The 16,996-nt window shown below is 41.2% G+C and overlaps 1 pseudogene; it reads right to left on the reverse strand.

Annotated features, from left to right (window-relative positions):
* Nucleotides 1-9,728: 9,728 nt before the first annotated feature.
* Nucleotides 9,729-10,845, reverse strand: LOC133252507 (interferon alpha-B-like; annotated as a pseudogene).
* Between the last annotated feature and the right edge of the window lie 6,151 nt (nt 10,846-16,996).

A 16,996-nucleotide genomic window follows, 5' to 3' on the forward strand; every position in this document is an offset into this window, starting at 1 on the left:
ATTGCAGGCAGATTCTTGACCGTCTGAGCTACTCTTCTCATCTCATATATCAGTTCAGTGGCTCAGTTGTGTCCAACTCTTTGTGACCCTATGGACTGCAGCATGCCAGGCTTCCTTGTCCAGCACCAACTCCCAGAGCTTGCTCAAACTCATGTCCATCAAGTCAGTGATGCCATCCATTTCATCCTCTGTCGTTCCCTTCTCCTCCTGCCTTCAATCTTTCCCAGCATCGGGGTCTTTTTCTAAGGAGTCAGTTCTTTACCTCTGGTGGCCAAAACATTAGAGTTTCAGCATCAGTCCTTCCAGTGAATATTCGGGACTGATTTCCTTTAGAATTGACTGGTTTGATCTCCTCGCAGTCCAAGAGACTTTCAAGAGTCTTCTACCAGCACCGCAGTTCAAAAGCATCAATTCTTTGGCACTCAGGTTTCTTTATGGTCCAACTCTCACATCATACATGACTACTATAAAAACCATAGCTTTGACTAGACAGACCTTTGTTGGTAAAGTAATGTCTCCTCTTTTTAATATGCTGTCTAGGTTTGTCATAACTTTTCTTCCAAGGAGCAAGCGTCTTTTAATTTCATGGTTGCAGTCACCATCTGCAGAGATTTTGGAACCCCAGAAAATAAAGTCTGTCACTGTTTCCATTGTTTCCATCTCTTTGCCATGAAGTGATGTGACCAAATGCCATGATCGTAGTTTTCTGAATGTTGAATTTTAAGCCAGCTTTTTCACTCTCCTCTTTCACTTTCATCAAGAGGCTCTTCAGTTTCTCTTCACTTTCTGCCATAAGGGTGGTGTCATCTGTATATCTGAGGTTATTGATATTTCTCCCTGTGATCTTGATTCCAGCTTGTGCTTCATCCAGCCTGGCATTTCACATGATGTACTCTGCATATAAGAGTACATATCATATATGACAGTAAAATCTTGATGGAATGGAGAATTGGCATTGAGATTAGGTTTAAAAAGGAGAGAGGGGTTCAGGGGTAACATTGTAACCATGAGAAATAGCTAACCAAAAAAAAAAGTTGTTTTTTTAAAAAATATATATAAGTTTTTAACTTCAAATGATAAAGGACATGGCTATAGAGACTTATCTGGCAAGTTGACTGAATGAAGCCTGATCTCAGAATTTCCTCACCCAGAAACCAATAAAATAAGGAAAATTAAGTAAAATATACAAAATACATAAGCAGCCATCAAAGAAAGGAGAGGAATAATATTTGAAAAGCATTCGGTCTTGAATTAGGGAAGAATAGTATAATAGTTCATTTTATGTCAACTTGGTTAGGCCACAGTACCAAGATACTTACTCAAACATTATTCTAGATGTTTCTGGAAAGTAGGTTTTACATGAGATTATGGGAATTTGACATTTAAATCAGTACACTTTGAGTAGTGCATATTATCTTCCATATTATGGGTGGGCCTCATTCAATCAGTTGAAGGCCTTAATATAAAAAGATTGACCCTCCCAGGAATAAGAAGAAATTCCTCCAGATACTGCCTTTGGACTCAAGCAGCACAGCTCTTCCCTGGGTTTCCAGCCTGTGGCCTTCCCTGCAAATTTTGAAGTTGCCAGGACTCCATAGTCACCTAAGCAAATTCCTAAAATTACTCTCTCTCTTTGGTCCCTGCTGGTTCTGTTTCTGGAAAACCCTGACCAATACAGGCTGGGAAGCCAAATGTTTTCAAATCTTCTCTATCTACTAAATTTCCCCATCCTCCCTTCCTCCAGAAGGGAGAGCAAGACAGCAAAGGACAGAAGTCTGTTGAAATTTTACTCAGTGGCTGGCCAACCCCAAGCTGGAGAGCAGCAAATCCAGATGCTGAGTGAGTAACCTCAGGAGAATATTGGAGACAACCCCTCAGCCCCTCCACCACACGTACACCCAGTTACAGCCCCTGCTACCTTAGCAATTCACACACACTTCCCAGTGAAATACCTCATTGAAAATACTGATAACAGAAATTCCTCTCAGCTTATACCATATTTAATACATTTGAATTAAGAAAATGTCATTAGGCTCTCAGCTTATACCATATTTAATACATTTGAATTAAGAAAATGTCACTAGGCTCCCAGTAAAACTGATACTGTTAATTCACACTCCTTAGCTTATATCACACATCTCTCTTTTGCTATCTGGGCAGGATTTTTACTACTGGGTAAAACAGATGTCAAGATTATTATTCATCTTGACTGTAAGTCGGAAAATTATGATTGTGTTTTTCCCTAGTTTGTCATTTGGATGGGTAAATGATGAAGCACTGATTGAATTTATACTTTAACTATAATACCTATTTTACTTCCCTGGTGGCTCAGAGAGTAAAGCATCTGCCTACAATGTGGGAAAAGTGGGTTTGATCCCTGGGTCAGGAAGATCCCCTGGAGAAGGAAATGGCAACCTACTCCAGTACTCTTGCCTGGAAAATCCCATGGACAGAGGAGCCTGGTAGGCTACAGTTCATAGGGTCACAAAAAGTTGGACATGACTGAGCAACTTCACTTTTACTTTCATAATACCTATAAAAATCACTCCAAAATGCTCAGAGGATGCAGAATTGTTGCAAGTGTGTATGCTGACTCATAGAGAGGTATTAATATGATATATGCATATCTAATGCAGCAGGCTCAGGCATAAATATGTCTTATCATGGGAGGTTTTTATTTAAAAAAAGATTGTTATTCAAAGTAGCAATGAGAGCATTTTTCTATTTAATGATAGTTGAAGCCTTATATTTGTAATAAATCTGTAAAACTAAAATTTTACTGTTGAGAATTGTTTCAGTTCAGTTCAGTCACTCAGTCATGTCTGACTCTTTGCGACCCCATGAATCGCAGCACACCAGGCCTCCCTGTCCATCACCATCTCCCGGAGTTCACTCAGACTCAACGTCCATCAAGTCGGTGATGCCATCCAGCCATCTCATCCTCTGTTGTCCCCTTTTCCTCCTGCCCCCAATCCCTTCCAGCATCAGACTCTTTTCCAATGAGTCAACTCTTCGCATGAGGTGGCCAAAGTGCTGGAGTTTCAGCTTTAGCATCAGTCCTTCCAAAGAACACCCAGGGCTGATCTCCTTTAGAATGGACTGGTGGGATCTCCTTGTAGTCCAAGGGACTCTCAGGAGTCTTCTCCAACACCACAGTTCAAAAGCATCAATTCTTTGGCACTCAGCTTTCTTCACAGTCCAACTCTCACATCCATACATGACCACTGGAAAAACCATGGCCTTGACTAGATGGACCTTTGTTGGCAACGTAATGTCTCTGCTTTTGAATATGCTATCTAGGTTGGTCATAACTTTCCTTCCAAGGAGTAAGCATCTTTTAATTTCATGGCTGCAATCACCATCTGCAGTGATTTTGGAGCCTCAAAAAATAAAGTCTGACACTTTCCACTGTTTCCCTATCTATTTCCCATGATGGGACCGGATGCCATGATCTTCGTTTTCTGAATGTTGAGCTTTAAGCCAACTTTTTCACTCTCCTCTTTCACTTTCATCAAGAGGCTTTTTAGTTCCTCTTCGCTTTCTGCCATAACAGTGGTGTCATCTGCATATCTGAGGTTCTTGATATTTCTCCCGGCAATCTTGATTTCAGCTTGTGCTTCTTCCAGCCCAGCTTTTCTCATGATGTACTCTGCATATAAGTTAAATAAACAGGGTGACAATATACAGCCTTGATGAACTCCTTTTCCTATTTGGAACCAGTCTGTTGTTCCATGTCCAGTTCTAACTGTTGCTTCCTGACCTGCATATAGGTTTCTCAAGAGGCAGGTCAGGTGGTCTGGTATTCCCATCTCTTTCAGAATTTTCCACAACTTATTGTGATTCACATAGTCAAAGGCTTTGGCATAGTCAATAAAGCAGAAATAGATGGTTTTCTGGAACTCTCTTGCTTTTTCAATGATCCAGCAGATGTTGGCAATCTCTGGTTCCTCTGCCTTTTCTAAAACCAGCTTGAACATCTGAATTGTTTAATGCACTGTAAATCTGAGGTGTTCTTGGTTCTTATTGAACTCCATGTCCGGGTTGGCAGCTCTGCCTGTTGTGCAGTACTGGGGAGTGATTCAAAGGGAGGCTCTGGTCTGCAGAGTAGTTTGTAGACCACAAACACATCTTTGTGCCTTTAACTACTCCATCCCAAAGAGTCCATGCCCTGTCTGAAGCCAGAGACTCTGGAGACTCTTTCTGGTAGTAACAGACAAAGAATAAAGAAACAGCTTATGATAGCATCAAAATCTATTGGTGCCAAGAAAGCCATTTTGTACCATGAAGGGACATCCCCAGAAAGTGGTAGGATTTCTGCATAGCTCAGAAGCTTGTTCTCTGGTTTTGGTCACTGCCCTTGTTGCACTTGCCAGAGGGCTGTCTCCCCTGAAAGGACTTTCCTCTTACACCCAAAAGCTGGGTCCTACTTTGTTTCCCTTTAGCTACAGCTACAGTGTTAGGAGAGGCCTTCCCAGGCAGCACTAGTGGTGAAGAATTTGCCTGCCAGTGCAGGAGATGTGAAGAGACACAGCGATCCCTGGGTCAGGAAGATTCCACAGAAGAGGACATGGCAACCCACTCCAGTATTCTTGCCTTGAGAATCCCTTGGACAGAGGAACCTGGCAGGCTACAGTCCATGGGGTCGCAAAGAGTCAGACATGACTGAGTGACTTTCATTCATCATTCACTATGACATCATACTCAACAGAAATTAAGGAAAACCTCTCTTGCAGATGTTTCTACAAAGCCTAGACATTTTATTTAATATTTGCCTTCTATTCGTGTTGTTCGGGGAAAACTTTAAGTGGAAACCAAACAGCAGAAAGCAATTGTGTGAATGGTGGAGAGGTTAAAAAGTGAATGAGAAGGGTGGTATGGGGATTTCTACCTTGGAGGGGAAGGCAATATTGTGAAATGGGAATGTATCCTGGAATGCTGAGAAGAGAATGCACCAGGCTCCAGACCTTTAGATAACGTGTTCTTCTGCCCTTTATCTAAATATTTGTACCCCTCTCTCAGATGTTAACGTAAGCCACCATTTCACCTCTGAACATAAATGACACACTTCTTTGAAATAAGGGGAAAAAATGACATTTTTTTCAGCCTTCTGTAGAATTCATTATAGAATTCTCTTTTTAGGCTGCCTCCTTTGGAGGTCAGTTACTGAAAAGTAGGTCACAGTTCCTGAGAACTTTATAGAGACAAATAATATTCACTTATATAGCTGTCTGAAGGAAAACAGGAAAATACCTACCATATTTTAATTCCTTACTCTAATATATGATGCTAAATGCCTTTAAATGCCTAAGTTTATTTAATATTCACAAAAACTCTATAAATATTTTGAACTCGTTTTATTTATGGAAAAGCTGAGGCTTAGATTAAGTGGGTTTCTCAACATCACACGTGTGTCCAAACAGAATGGAATTTCAGTGAAAAATGCCTTATTGTGAGTTATGGGTGATTCTGTGAGCTTTGTATTCTGGATTTCTGTTCCAATTGTTAAATCTGTTCTCACTCCTGATTTAAACACAACACTCTCTTGCTCTACAGATTTTGATGGTTCATGTTGTTTTTGAGCTGATTTTGACCATTTTCTTTTCCTTTACCTGAAGTTTTGAGAAAGAGGTTGCCTGATCCAGTTTCCCACTTTCCTTTTTGAAGAAAGTCTCAGTCTTTATATTCAGTATAATTTTTGTTATTTCAGAATCCATCACATCCTTTTAAATTACAAACACACACATCCAATTAACTAGCAAATGATATTTGCATATAAATGTCTGCCAGTCAACTAGAGAGGGTATCTACTGCTTTTGCTTTTGTTTCCTGACATTCTCCATTCTTGCTCTTACTGAGAGAATTCATTTGTTTTTCCTTCTTTTTATTATTGCATTCGTTGTTATTATTTTTGTTTAGTTGCTGAGTCATGTGCGACTTTTTTGCAACCCCATGGACTTTTTTGCAAGCCCACAAGACTCCTCTGTCCGTGGGATTTTCCAGGCAAGCATACTGAAACAGGTTGTCATTTCCTACTCCAAGGGCTCTTCCTGACCCAAGGATCAAACCTCCATCTCCTGCATTACCAGGCAGATTCTTTACCACTGAGCCACCTGGGAAGCCCATTATTGCATTAAGTATGATTGCTATTTTTAAATTTCTTTTCCTTCAAAAATCAAAAATATAAGAAGTTTTCTATAATAAAAATTTAATAAACAGAAGGACAATAAGCTAATTATGGACACATTTTTATTACAGTGTAAAGGTACACAAATATATAAATAAAAGTACTTTAATTCTTTTAAATAGTCAAATAAATATTTTTTAAAGATAAATACTTAAGTAGATAAATAAATAAAAAGATTGTCTTGGGTATGTTTGAGGGACTAGCATGTCAGACTTCCCTGTCCTTTACTATGTCCTGTAGCTTACTCAAACTCATGTCCATTGAGTCAGTGATGCCATCCAATCATCTCATCCTCTGTTGCCCCCTTCGCCTCCTGTATGTGTATATATCTGGCATGGCAACCCACTCCAGTATTCTTGCCTGGGAAATCCCATGGCAGAGGAGCCTGGCAGGCTCCGGTCCATGGGGTCGCCAAGAGTTGGACACGACCGAAGCGACTTAGCGGCAGAAGCAGCAACTGATTTACTTTGCTGTACAGCAGAAACACGGCATTGTAAATCAACTATACGCCAATAGAAATTACTTTTTAAAAAGATCCGTTATCAAAAATAATATTTAAAAACTAGGAAAGTAGGCTTCCTCGACTATTACAGATAGCTCTTTCCAAGAAAACACCTTTTTAACTCTGAAGAAAAATCTCCTGCTAGAGGACAAGACTTTTGCCTAGAACAGAAACCAGGTTTTCACATTGGTGGATGACATTATCTATCTTGGCCAATAGGTGGCATTCCTCCCTTATAAATAGTCTAAGTGAAATGGATCCTGCTTTCTATTTCCTTTTTCCTACAGCTACCATTACATCATTGTAACATTCACTCACTTCCAAAAATATTCATCATGAGAAAAAGAAAAGAAAAATTCCTGTCACGTGAGAGTTTCTGAGAAACCTAGAACTTTCACACAATTTTTTATTTCAGTTAGAGATTTTATGCTCAAGTAAAATAGACAGCGGGCTTCCCTGATGGCTCAGTTGGTAAAGCATCTGCCTGCAATGCAGGAGTTGTTGTTAGTCACTCAGTCGGGTCTGATTCTTTGCGACCCCATGGTCTGTAGCCTGCCAGGCTCCTCTGTCCATGGGATTCTTCAGACAAGAATACTGGAGTGAGTTGCCATTTCCTTCTCTAGCAATGCAGGGAGACCCCACTTCAATTCCTGGGTAGGGAAAATCTGCTGGAGAAGAAATAGGCTACCCACTCCAGTATTCTTGGGCATCCCTTGTGGCTCAGCTGGTAAAGAATCTGCCTGCAATGTCAGAGACCTGGGTTCAATCCCGCAGTTGGGAAGAGCCCCTGGAGAAGGAACAGGCTACCCGCTTCAGTATTCTGGCCTGGAGAATTCCATGGACTGTATAGCCCATGGGATCTCCAAAGAGTTGGACACGACTGAGCGACTTTCACTTTCAAAATAGACAGCAAGAAACCACAAGGGAATAGGAAACAGCTGTATGAAAGGATATTACAGGTTACTGCAGAGTGAGTGAGGAGAGCACACAGGGCCTTTCTTCACTGGGAGGAAGGAAGCAATTATGAAACGGAGTGAAAGAATGGGATCCAGGAAAACAGAGAGGAAAAGGGGAAGTAAGGCAGGTATCAGAATTGTTTATTGCAAATAGATATATATTTTAATATGTTCTATACAGTAATGCATGCCATCAAACATTATATACTATATATTATTTTTACATATATATATATATATTTTTCAACTTTCCTTTAGGAGGCTGGTCTCTGTACCAGTGCTTGAAGCCCAAGATGGAATCGAGATTGCCAGGAGAAATATTAAAAACCTCAGATACACAGATGACACCACCCTTATGGCAGAAAGTGAAGAGAAACTAAAGAGCCTCTTGATGAAAGTGAAAGATGAGAGTGAAAAGCTGGCTTAAAACTCAACATTCAAAAAACTAAGATCATGGCATGTGGTCCCATCACTTCATGGCAAATAGATGGGGAAACAATGCAAACAGTGAGAGACTTTATTTTCTTGGGCTTCAGGATCACTGAAGATGGTGACTGCAGCCATGAAATTAAAAGACACTTGCTCCTTAGAAGAAAAGCTATGACCAACCTAGACAGCATATTAAAAAGCAGAGAAATTACTTTACTGACAAAGGTTCATCTAGACAAAGTTATGGTTTTTCCAGCATTCATGTATGGGTGTGAGAGTTGGACCATAAAGAAAGCTGAGCGCCGAAGACTTGATGTTTTTGAACTGTGGTGCTGTAGAAGACTCTTGAGAGTCTCTGGACTAGAGGAGATCAAACCAGTCAATCCTAAAGGAAATCAGTCCTGAATATTCATTGGAAGGACTGATGCTGAAGCTGAAGCTCAGTCACCTGATGGTCACCTGATACGAAGAACTAACTCCTTGGAAAAGACCCTGATGCTGGGAAAGATTGAAGACAGGAGTAGAGGGGCACGACAGAGGATGAGATGGTTGGATGGCATCACCACCTCGATGGATATGAGTTTGAGCAAGCGTTGGTGATGGACAAGGAAGCCTGGCATGCTGTCGTCCATGGGATCACAGAGTCAGACACGATTGAGCAACTGAACTGAACTGATAAAGAATACTAAAATTGAGACAAAAGAAAACAACTATTAAGCCAATGGAGATAAAACAGAAAATAGAATCATATTTAAGGTCAATTAATTCAAGAGAGGGGGCTTCCCTGCTGGCTCAGATGGTAAGGAATTGGCCTGTGATGAGGGAGAATTAAGTTCAATCCCTGGCTTGGGAAGATGCCCTAGTGAAGGGAACAGCTATTCCAGTATCCTTGCCTGGAGATTTCCATGGACAGAGGAGCCTGGTAAGCTACAGTCCATGGGGTCACAGAGAGTTAGACATGACTGAGCAACTAACACACACAATACCCACAATCCAAGAGAGGGCAGGAAATTAAGAGAACAAAGTCACAATAACAATTAAACATAAAATAAATAAAAGGAGAATAGCAAAAGTCAAGGAAATAGGAAATCTATAAAGAAAATAAGAAAAAGCAAGAATTTGTTTAAAGAAAAAGTTTAATAAATTATAGGACTCTAACCAGACTGATCTAACTAAAAAGAGGAAACAATTTACCACACTAGTATTAGTCATCCCTCAATCTACACCAGTCTAGTTTCTGCCCTACTTTTCTGCCAAACCGGATCTTACTAAAGTCACCAAAGGCATCTGTGCTTCCAGAGCCACTGGAGAGTTTAGCCCTGTGTGAAAGTGGTGGTGGCTCAGTCGTGTCCGACTCTTTACGACCCCATGGAGCCTGCCAGGCTCCTCTATCCATGGGGATTCTCCAGGCAAGAATACGGGAGTGGGTTGCCATGCCCTCCTCCAGGGGATCTTCCCAACCCAGGAATCAAACCAGGGTCTCCTGCATTGTAGGCATATTCTTTACCAGCTGACCCACCAGGGAACCCCCTATATATATATGCCACAATGTAATTAAAAATAATAATAATAAAAAATAGAAATTTTCTATACCCCAAAAATTTAATGAACAAAGAAAATAATAAATTGACTAAATACAAAGTATGTATTTTTTTTTCTGAAACCACTGTGTAAAGATTCACATATTATTATATGAACAAAAGTTATTTAAATCTTTATAAATAGGTAGATAAATAGATCAGCTTGGGCATTTGTGAGGGCCTAGTGCCTGTAGAATAGAACATGATGTAGCTTAAACTTCTTGAAAACATTTGACAACCTGATTCAATTCAGGGTGCAATGACAGCAGAAATGAGAGTCCTTGACATGGCAGCGCAGGAGGAAGTGTGGTCTGTTGGTCCATGAGAATCATTTCCGTGTTGAACCAGGTGTGTGCTAGTCCTTTCTCCTGAATCTCTCCTGCAAGTTTGTTGAGGAAGAGAAGGCTCTCATGACTTGTGCTCTGACAACCTCCCAGGCACAAGGGCTGTGTCTCTTCTCTTGCAGATAGAGAGTGATTGTGTGGAAGTATTTCCTCACAGCCAGACTGGAGTCCTCCTTGAGCAGGGGAGCCCCTCGCAGCCCCTCCTTCTGCCTCAGACAGGCTTATAGGTCAGTGAGTTGCTGATCCAGTGCAGCGCAGAGCTTGTCCAGGAGGCTCTCGTCCCACGTGGTGTCAGAGCCCTCTGTGCTGAAGAGCTGGAAGGTGTGCTGGGTCATCTCGTGGAGCACAGAGATGGCTTGAGCCTTCTGCAACTGGCTGCCACCCAGCGCCTCCTGGGGGAATGCGAAGTCATTTCTGTCCTGCAGGCAGGAGGAAGGGGAGACCCTCCTCAGCTGTCGCAGGAGCGTCAGGACCCTCCTGTTGGCCAGGCTGTGGGTGTGAGGCAGGTGGCAGCCCAGAGAGCAGATGGCGTTGCAGTTGAGCAGCAGCAGGGCCAGGAGGAGGGACCAGGCTGGGGCCATCGGGGACCTTGCAGATGCTTGTGGCCTGGGGAGGTGGGTGACTGTGAACCTGCTTTCTAGGTTCCCTGAAAACCTTCCTTCAGGCCTGTCTTAAATAGGAGCCCATGGGTTCCATATTATGAAAGTTCCCTCTTACTTCCCACTTCTCTCTTTGCTTTTCATTTTGTACTCTCCAAGTGGGTTAGGGCAGAATTTCTCAACCTTTTTATTTTTTTATGTTACCCTTATTTCTTCTGCCCACAAAGCCTTTTTAGATATTTTTTTTCCTAATTCCTCCCCACCCCATGAAATTTTGATAACACTGATATATTGTGTATGTATTTATGTAACCTATGGATATCTCTACTCTGTAGATAGAAAAAGAAAGTGCAAATCTTACTCTTTAAATTCAGTGCAGAGTTAAAATTTCAGCTATAACTTAAATCTGAGAGCTACTGAATTTTAATTTAACTTTAAAACTAAGTTTTCAGAGTGACTTTTGATGTAACATATTTACTTATATAAGTAGGAATTATCAAATTACATATTCAAGTAAAATTTAGATAAATATTTTATAATAACACCAAAGTATAGACATATATAAAAGTCATTCAAAGCTGCTCAGAATCATTGAAAAAACTTATTTCTTTCATATTTATTTTAGGTACTTAACATTTAATTTCGCTTCATATCAAAAAAAGAATTGTTACTTCACTGCCTGTTAGATAGTCATCTGGATATTGTTACCATTTTCTTCTGTTTACCACTCACCACAATTATGGATATGTTGAACAACTCTAGTAGAATTACATAATAAAATGGAATTTTCAATTTTATTTACAAATAAAATTTTCTATTTGTATTTAATTTCCAGAGTCCAAATCACACTGAAACTCAAATACAAGCAACATCCACAAGACAGCCAATGGTTGCTCATAAGTATGTAAAGGCCACCTCTCACGATATGACTTTGAGATCACGCAACTGATGGAGAGAAGGTTCTCCAATGAACCATCAAGTCACCTTAGGTTGTACCACTGTTGGCATACATAATTTGTTTTTCTTCCTTGAACTCAATCTCAATGCTTCCCTTGTGCATAATAGATTAGAAAGCCCAAATACAGAAATAAATACTAAGGAGTAAGAGTTTGTTATATCTGATTGAGCTTTGAAGTACCACAAATAATTGTAATGACAGGATTTGCTCATATTCCAAAAAACAAACGTCTGCAAACGTGGAAACATATCATCCCCAGTGAGAAAGCATGATTTAGGAATCACTGTCCATTTGAATCTATCTCTTTATTGTTGCTTTAAATTTAGATTTCCCAGGGGACATTCAAGGTTCCAATCCAAGTCTGTTCTTTTCAAACAAAAGGAACACCTCTGTGATTTATTCAGAACCAGATAAATATTGATTTTTTTCATGGGAAGAATTAGCTTTCAGTTCTGCTTCTGATTTTTACAGTGAATTTTCTGTTGCCTCAGCCTCTATGGTCCAAACTTCAGGCAATAGGTTGTGAGCATCTTTGACAAATCAGCCCTGTAGTGACCAGACTCCGTCTCACTGTCTCTGGGCTCTCTGGCACCAGGCCCAGTATAATCGAGCAACAAGCAGTTTCCACTAGAGCAGTTTCTCAGATTTCCTCCTACCACTGGGAGGTATTTACAGATGACCGAGCTATTTCGCTTCCTTTTGAACATATCTGCTAGGATTGTAATAGACAATAGCTAATATTTTTACTCTACTCCTACTAGTATCAGTAACGCCTACTAGGGTCTTCCCTAGTGGCTCAGTGGTATCTGCCTAAAATGCGGGAGACACCAGTCAAATCCCTGACCTGAGAAGATGCCAGGTGCCGCAGAGCAACTGAGTCCATGAGCCACAACTATCAAGCATGTACTCTAGAGCTGGGGAACTGCAACTACTGAGCCCATGTGCCACAACCACTGAAGCCAAAGAGCGCTAGACCTGTGCTCTGTAACAAGAGAAGCTACCACATTGAGAAGCCCACACACTGCAACTGGAGAATAGCCCTGACTCACTGCAACTAGAGAAAAGCCCTAGCAGCAAGGAAGACCAGCACAGCCATGAATAAGTAAATAAAATTATTATTTTTTTAAATAATGCCTACTATGTTTATTGATAAAACCAGTAGGATTCTCTTTCCTTGAAGGTGCATATAGCTCTAGGGATTCAAATGGCAAGAGCAGCACAATCTTCAGCTTTTGCCTGGGCTTCCCAGGTGGTGCTAGTCATAATGAACCCGCCTGCCAATGCGTAAAATTTGTGGGTTCAATCCCTGGGTCAGGAAGATCCCCTGAAGAAGGGCATGGCAAACCACCCCAATATTCTTGCCTGGAGACTCCCATGAAGAGAGGTGCCAGGCAGGTTACGGTCCATGGGGTCACTAAGAGTCAGATACCTCTGACACACGGGAGGATGCCTTGTCTCTAATTTGTCCTCTACTAGGTCATGATAGAAAAGAATAAGCCTGGTGTCATCTACAGAGCCATGTATCTGAACTCAAGCTCGCCCTGATTCACAGTGAACAGCTACCAGACAGTTTCCCACATTACTGTTTGGTGCATCCTTACTGACGTGGCAATTACTACTTGCATCCTGATGTTCTTTGGAGATTCCTCACAAAGAATGATGAATGGCCATCTTCATCCTGTATCTTCATTCCCCTCCATGGGATGGTGGGCTCCATTCCAGTCTGATTTCCAAAATTTGGCATATGAGAATTAAACTCTTACTTCAGGTTCAAAATCAGAGTTTGGATTCTGAGTCCTTTGTCTGCTCCTTTGGCAGAAATTGAGAAATGAGAAATTGCTCATTCTCCTTTATTTACTCAGCATAACTATGTCCTCTCTTCTAGATGTCAAGTATGTAGCCTTCAGTGACCTTTCTGGTCTGAAAGTTTCAGTCCCCACAAAATTCTTATCTTGAAGTCCTAATCTCCAGTATTAGGTGACAAACCCTTAGGGATGTGATTAGGGTGTGAATATGGAGGTCTCAAGAATGGGATTAGTGCCCTTATAAAAGATGTGGATATAAAACCCTCCCTCTCCGGTCCTGCGATTATACAAGAAAGAACTCTACAGTGTGAGACCTGAAGCAGGCTCTCACAAGAACTGGGCCAAGCTGACACCCAGATCTTAGAATTCCAGACTCTAGAACTGTGAGCAATACATTTCTGCTTTTTACAAACTACCCAGTCTATGCTATTTTGTTGAAGAAGCCCAAATAGTGAGATCTGGCCTGATCTGTTGTATCCTCAGAATACCTCTCAGGAGTCTGTAAAATAGCTATAGGGAGAGACACATCCAACTCAACCCCATTTCCTAGACATCTAGTCTGAGCCCTATCACTGCTTGAGCTCAACCATATTTACGTAACGTCAATTCACAATGATGACAATGATAGGAGAAAGAGTAACACCAACATCTATTAAATAGGATGTGAGAAGACAAAAATCTAAAGATACTTTAAAGATTCCTCATGGTTCTACAAGGGAAGCTACAGTGGAATATTGTGAGAGGCATTTTTCTAAAGTTCATTTATAGGAATATTTTATTCAAGTTTGTGTTTTTAATATTTGGAAGGTGTGATGAGTGGAAGACCCACTGTCCCCTTTTAGTTCAGTGATTCTCAAGTACTTGCAAGGAGCTGCCTGATCATTCTTTCCTTGTCTCCCTCAGGTAATAAGGAAACACTTTGTCTACACTTGTAGATGTTCTCCTTATTGGCCTATGCCTTTGGGAGTCAACCTGAATGCTTCTTTCAAATAGTCTATGATGCTGTGAACTCTGAGTGACAGCTCTGTCATCTTCTCCAAGCTGAAACTGTGATATAAGAGTTTGTCAGAGTGTGTGCAAGCAAGAACATTGAATTTCCCCTTGCACACCCACCCAGAGCTCCATTAGGACAAATAGTGCAAAAATGAAAAAACAATCTTGTGCACTGAACTTGTATTCTCCTCTTTTAATCATCCAATTATTTCCCAACTTCTTTGCAGTAAGATTCCCATGAGGATAAGTCCAGGCCATGTAATGTGAGAAGTGCTATTACCCCATCTGGTCCTGATCCTTGGAAGCATCCCATGTGATCCACTAGACTTTTCTCTTTGCCTTCAAGGAGAATAGACTCAAGTGCTACAGAGAAATTTAGAGTCACATGTTGATGATAGGAAAAATGCAAAACAAGGGGACCCATGTCCTCAACTCACTGCTTGAAGGAGAGCAAGTTACAAGATTCACCTGATCAAGAAGGCCTGCATTGTGCTCTTCAAAAAGGAAAGAAAAGTGTCCATTAGAATCAAATTCCTGACACTTTGCTTTTACCTGTTACAGAGACTAAGCGTTAGGTTAACTGACAAATACCTTTAACAACATACTATCTTAAAAACTTTTCCATAAAAAAATAAATTTCATATGTTGAAAATAGCAAATACCCACAAAACACATAAAAAGATCTTTTACATTATGTTATAAAATTGTTTAGTAAAGAAAAGAGATTGTGTTATTCTGTCTAAATATTTTTGTAAAATTGTGATTTGCATTTCAGTCATTTTTCACCTTGTAAGCAAACAGATGATCACTTTGGAGTCTTAAACAAACAACAGTCTGATTGAGTGGAGAGTGTCACAAGTATAATTTTCATTTTATCTGTTGACTTTTCTTGAGGATTCTTACATGAGGAAAGATACTTTTCAATTTCCACTCTGACAACCTCCCAGGCACAGGGGCTGTATTCCTTTCCCTTCAGGTAGAGATGGATACCTTGGAAATACTTCCGGACAGCAATTCCCAAATCAGGACAATCCACAGTCATTTCTTCCAGCTGTTCCAGGCTCTGATTCAGGCTGGAGAGCAGTTTGTCGAGGAGGCTGCTATTCCAAGCAGCACAGCTGCTCTCCGTGGTGAAGAGGCTGAGATCTGCTGGAGCATCCGTTGGTGATAACTGGTGCCTTGAGTCATCTGGATTGGGCTGATATTCTCTCTTCTCCAAGGAAACTTGAAGTCGTGTCTGTGCTCTAGGCATGACAAAGAGGGGATCATTTTCATCTGTCTTAAATGTGTGAAGATTTCTTTGTTGTCCAGAGGACAAGCAGGAATGGAACAGAGCATCACTCCTGCCACTAGCAAATAGATCTTGGCCATAGGGAGTTTCCACAGTTTATTGGAAAACTGTTTATTTATAAACTGGAAAATTCTGAAAGAGATGGGAATACCAGACCACCTGACCTGCCTCTTGAGAAACCTGTATGCAGGTCAGGAAGCAACAGTTAGAACTGAACATGGAACAAAAGACTGGTTCCATACAGGAAAAGGAGTATGTCAAGGCTGTATATTGTCACCCTGCTTATTTAACTTATATGCAGAGTACATCATGAGAAATGCTGTGCTGGAGGAAGCACAAGCTGGAATCAAGATTGCCAGGAGAAAAATCAATAACCTCAGATACGCAGATGACACTGCTCTTATGGCAGAAAGTGAAGAAGAATTAAAAAGCCTCTTGATGAAAGTGAAAGAGGAGTGTGAAAAAGTTGGCTTAAAGCTCAACATTCAGAAAACTAAGATCATGGCATCCGGTCCCATCACTTTATGGCAAATAGATGGGGAAACAGTGGCTGACTTTATTGTTGGGGGCTCCAAAATCACTGCAGATGGTGATTGCAGCCATGAAATTTTAAAAGACGCTTACTCCTTGGACAGAGGAGCCTGGTAGGCTACAGTCCATGGGGTCACAAAGAGTCGGACACGACTGAGCGACTTCACTTCACTTCTACTCCTTGGAAGGACAGTTATGACGTACCTAGATGGCATATTAAAAAGCAGAGACATTAGCCAACAAAAGTCCATCTAATGAAGACTATTATTTTTCCAGTAGTCATGTGTGGATGTGAGAGTTGGACTATAAAGAAAGCTGAGTGCCGAAGAATTGATGCTTTTGAACTGTGGTGTTGAAGAAGACTCTTGAGAGTCCCTTGGACTGCAAGGAGATCCAAGCGGTCCATCCTAAAGGAGATCAGTCCTGGGTGTTCATTGGAAGGACTGATGTTAAAGCTGAAACTCCAATACTTTGGCCACCTGATAGGAAAGCTGACTCATTTGAAAAGACCCTGGTGCTGGAAAGATTGAGGGCAGGAGGAGAAGGGGACAACAGAAGATGAGATAGTTGGATGGCATCACCGACTCAATGGACATGAGTTTGGGTAGGCTCCGGGAGTTGGTGATGGACAGGGAGGCCTGGCATGCTCTGGTTCATGGGGTCGCAAAGAGTCGGACACGACTGAACGACTGAACTGACCTGGACCAAACTGAACTGACACAGAGTTTCCGTGATTCACTGGAAGGCCAACAAGGGGCGCGCGGACACCACTAATCAAAGAGCGAAAAGTTTCTTCGCCCGGTCCTGGGAGAGCGCTTCTCTAG

This window comes from Bos javanicus, chromosome 8, assembly GCF_032452875.1.
Source record: "Bos javanicus breed banteng chromosome 8, ARS-OSU_banteng_1.0, whole genome shotgun sequence".
NCBI lineage: Eukaryota > Metazoa > Chordata > Mammalia > Artiodactyla > Bovidae > Bos > Bos javanicus.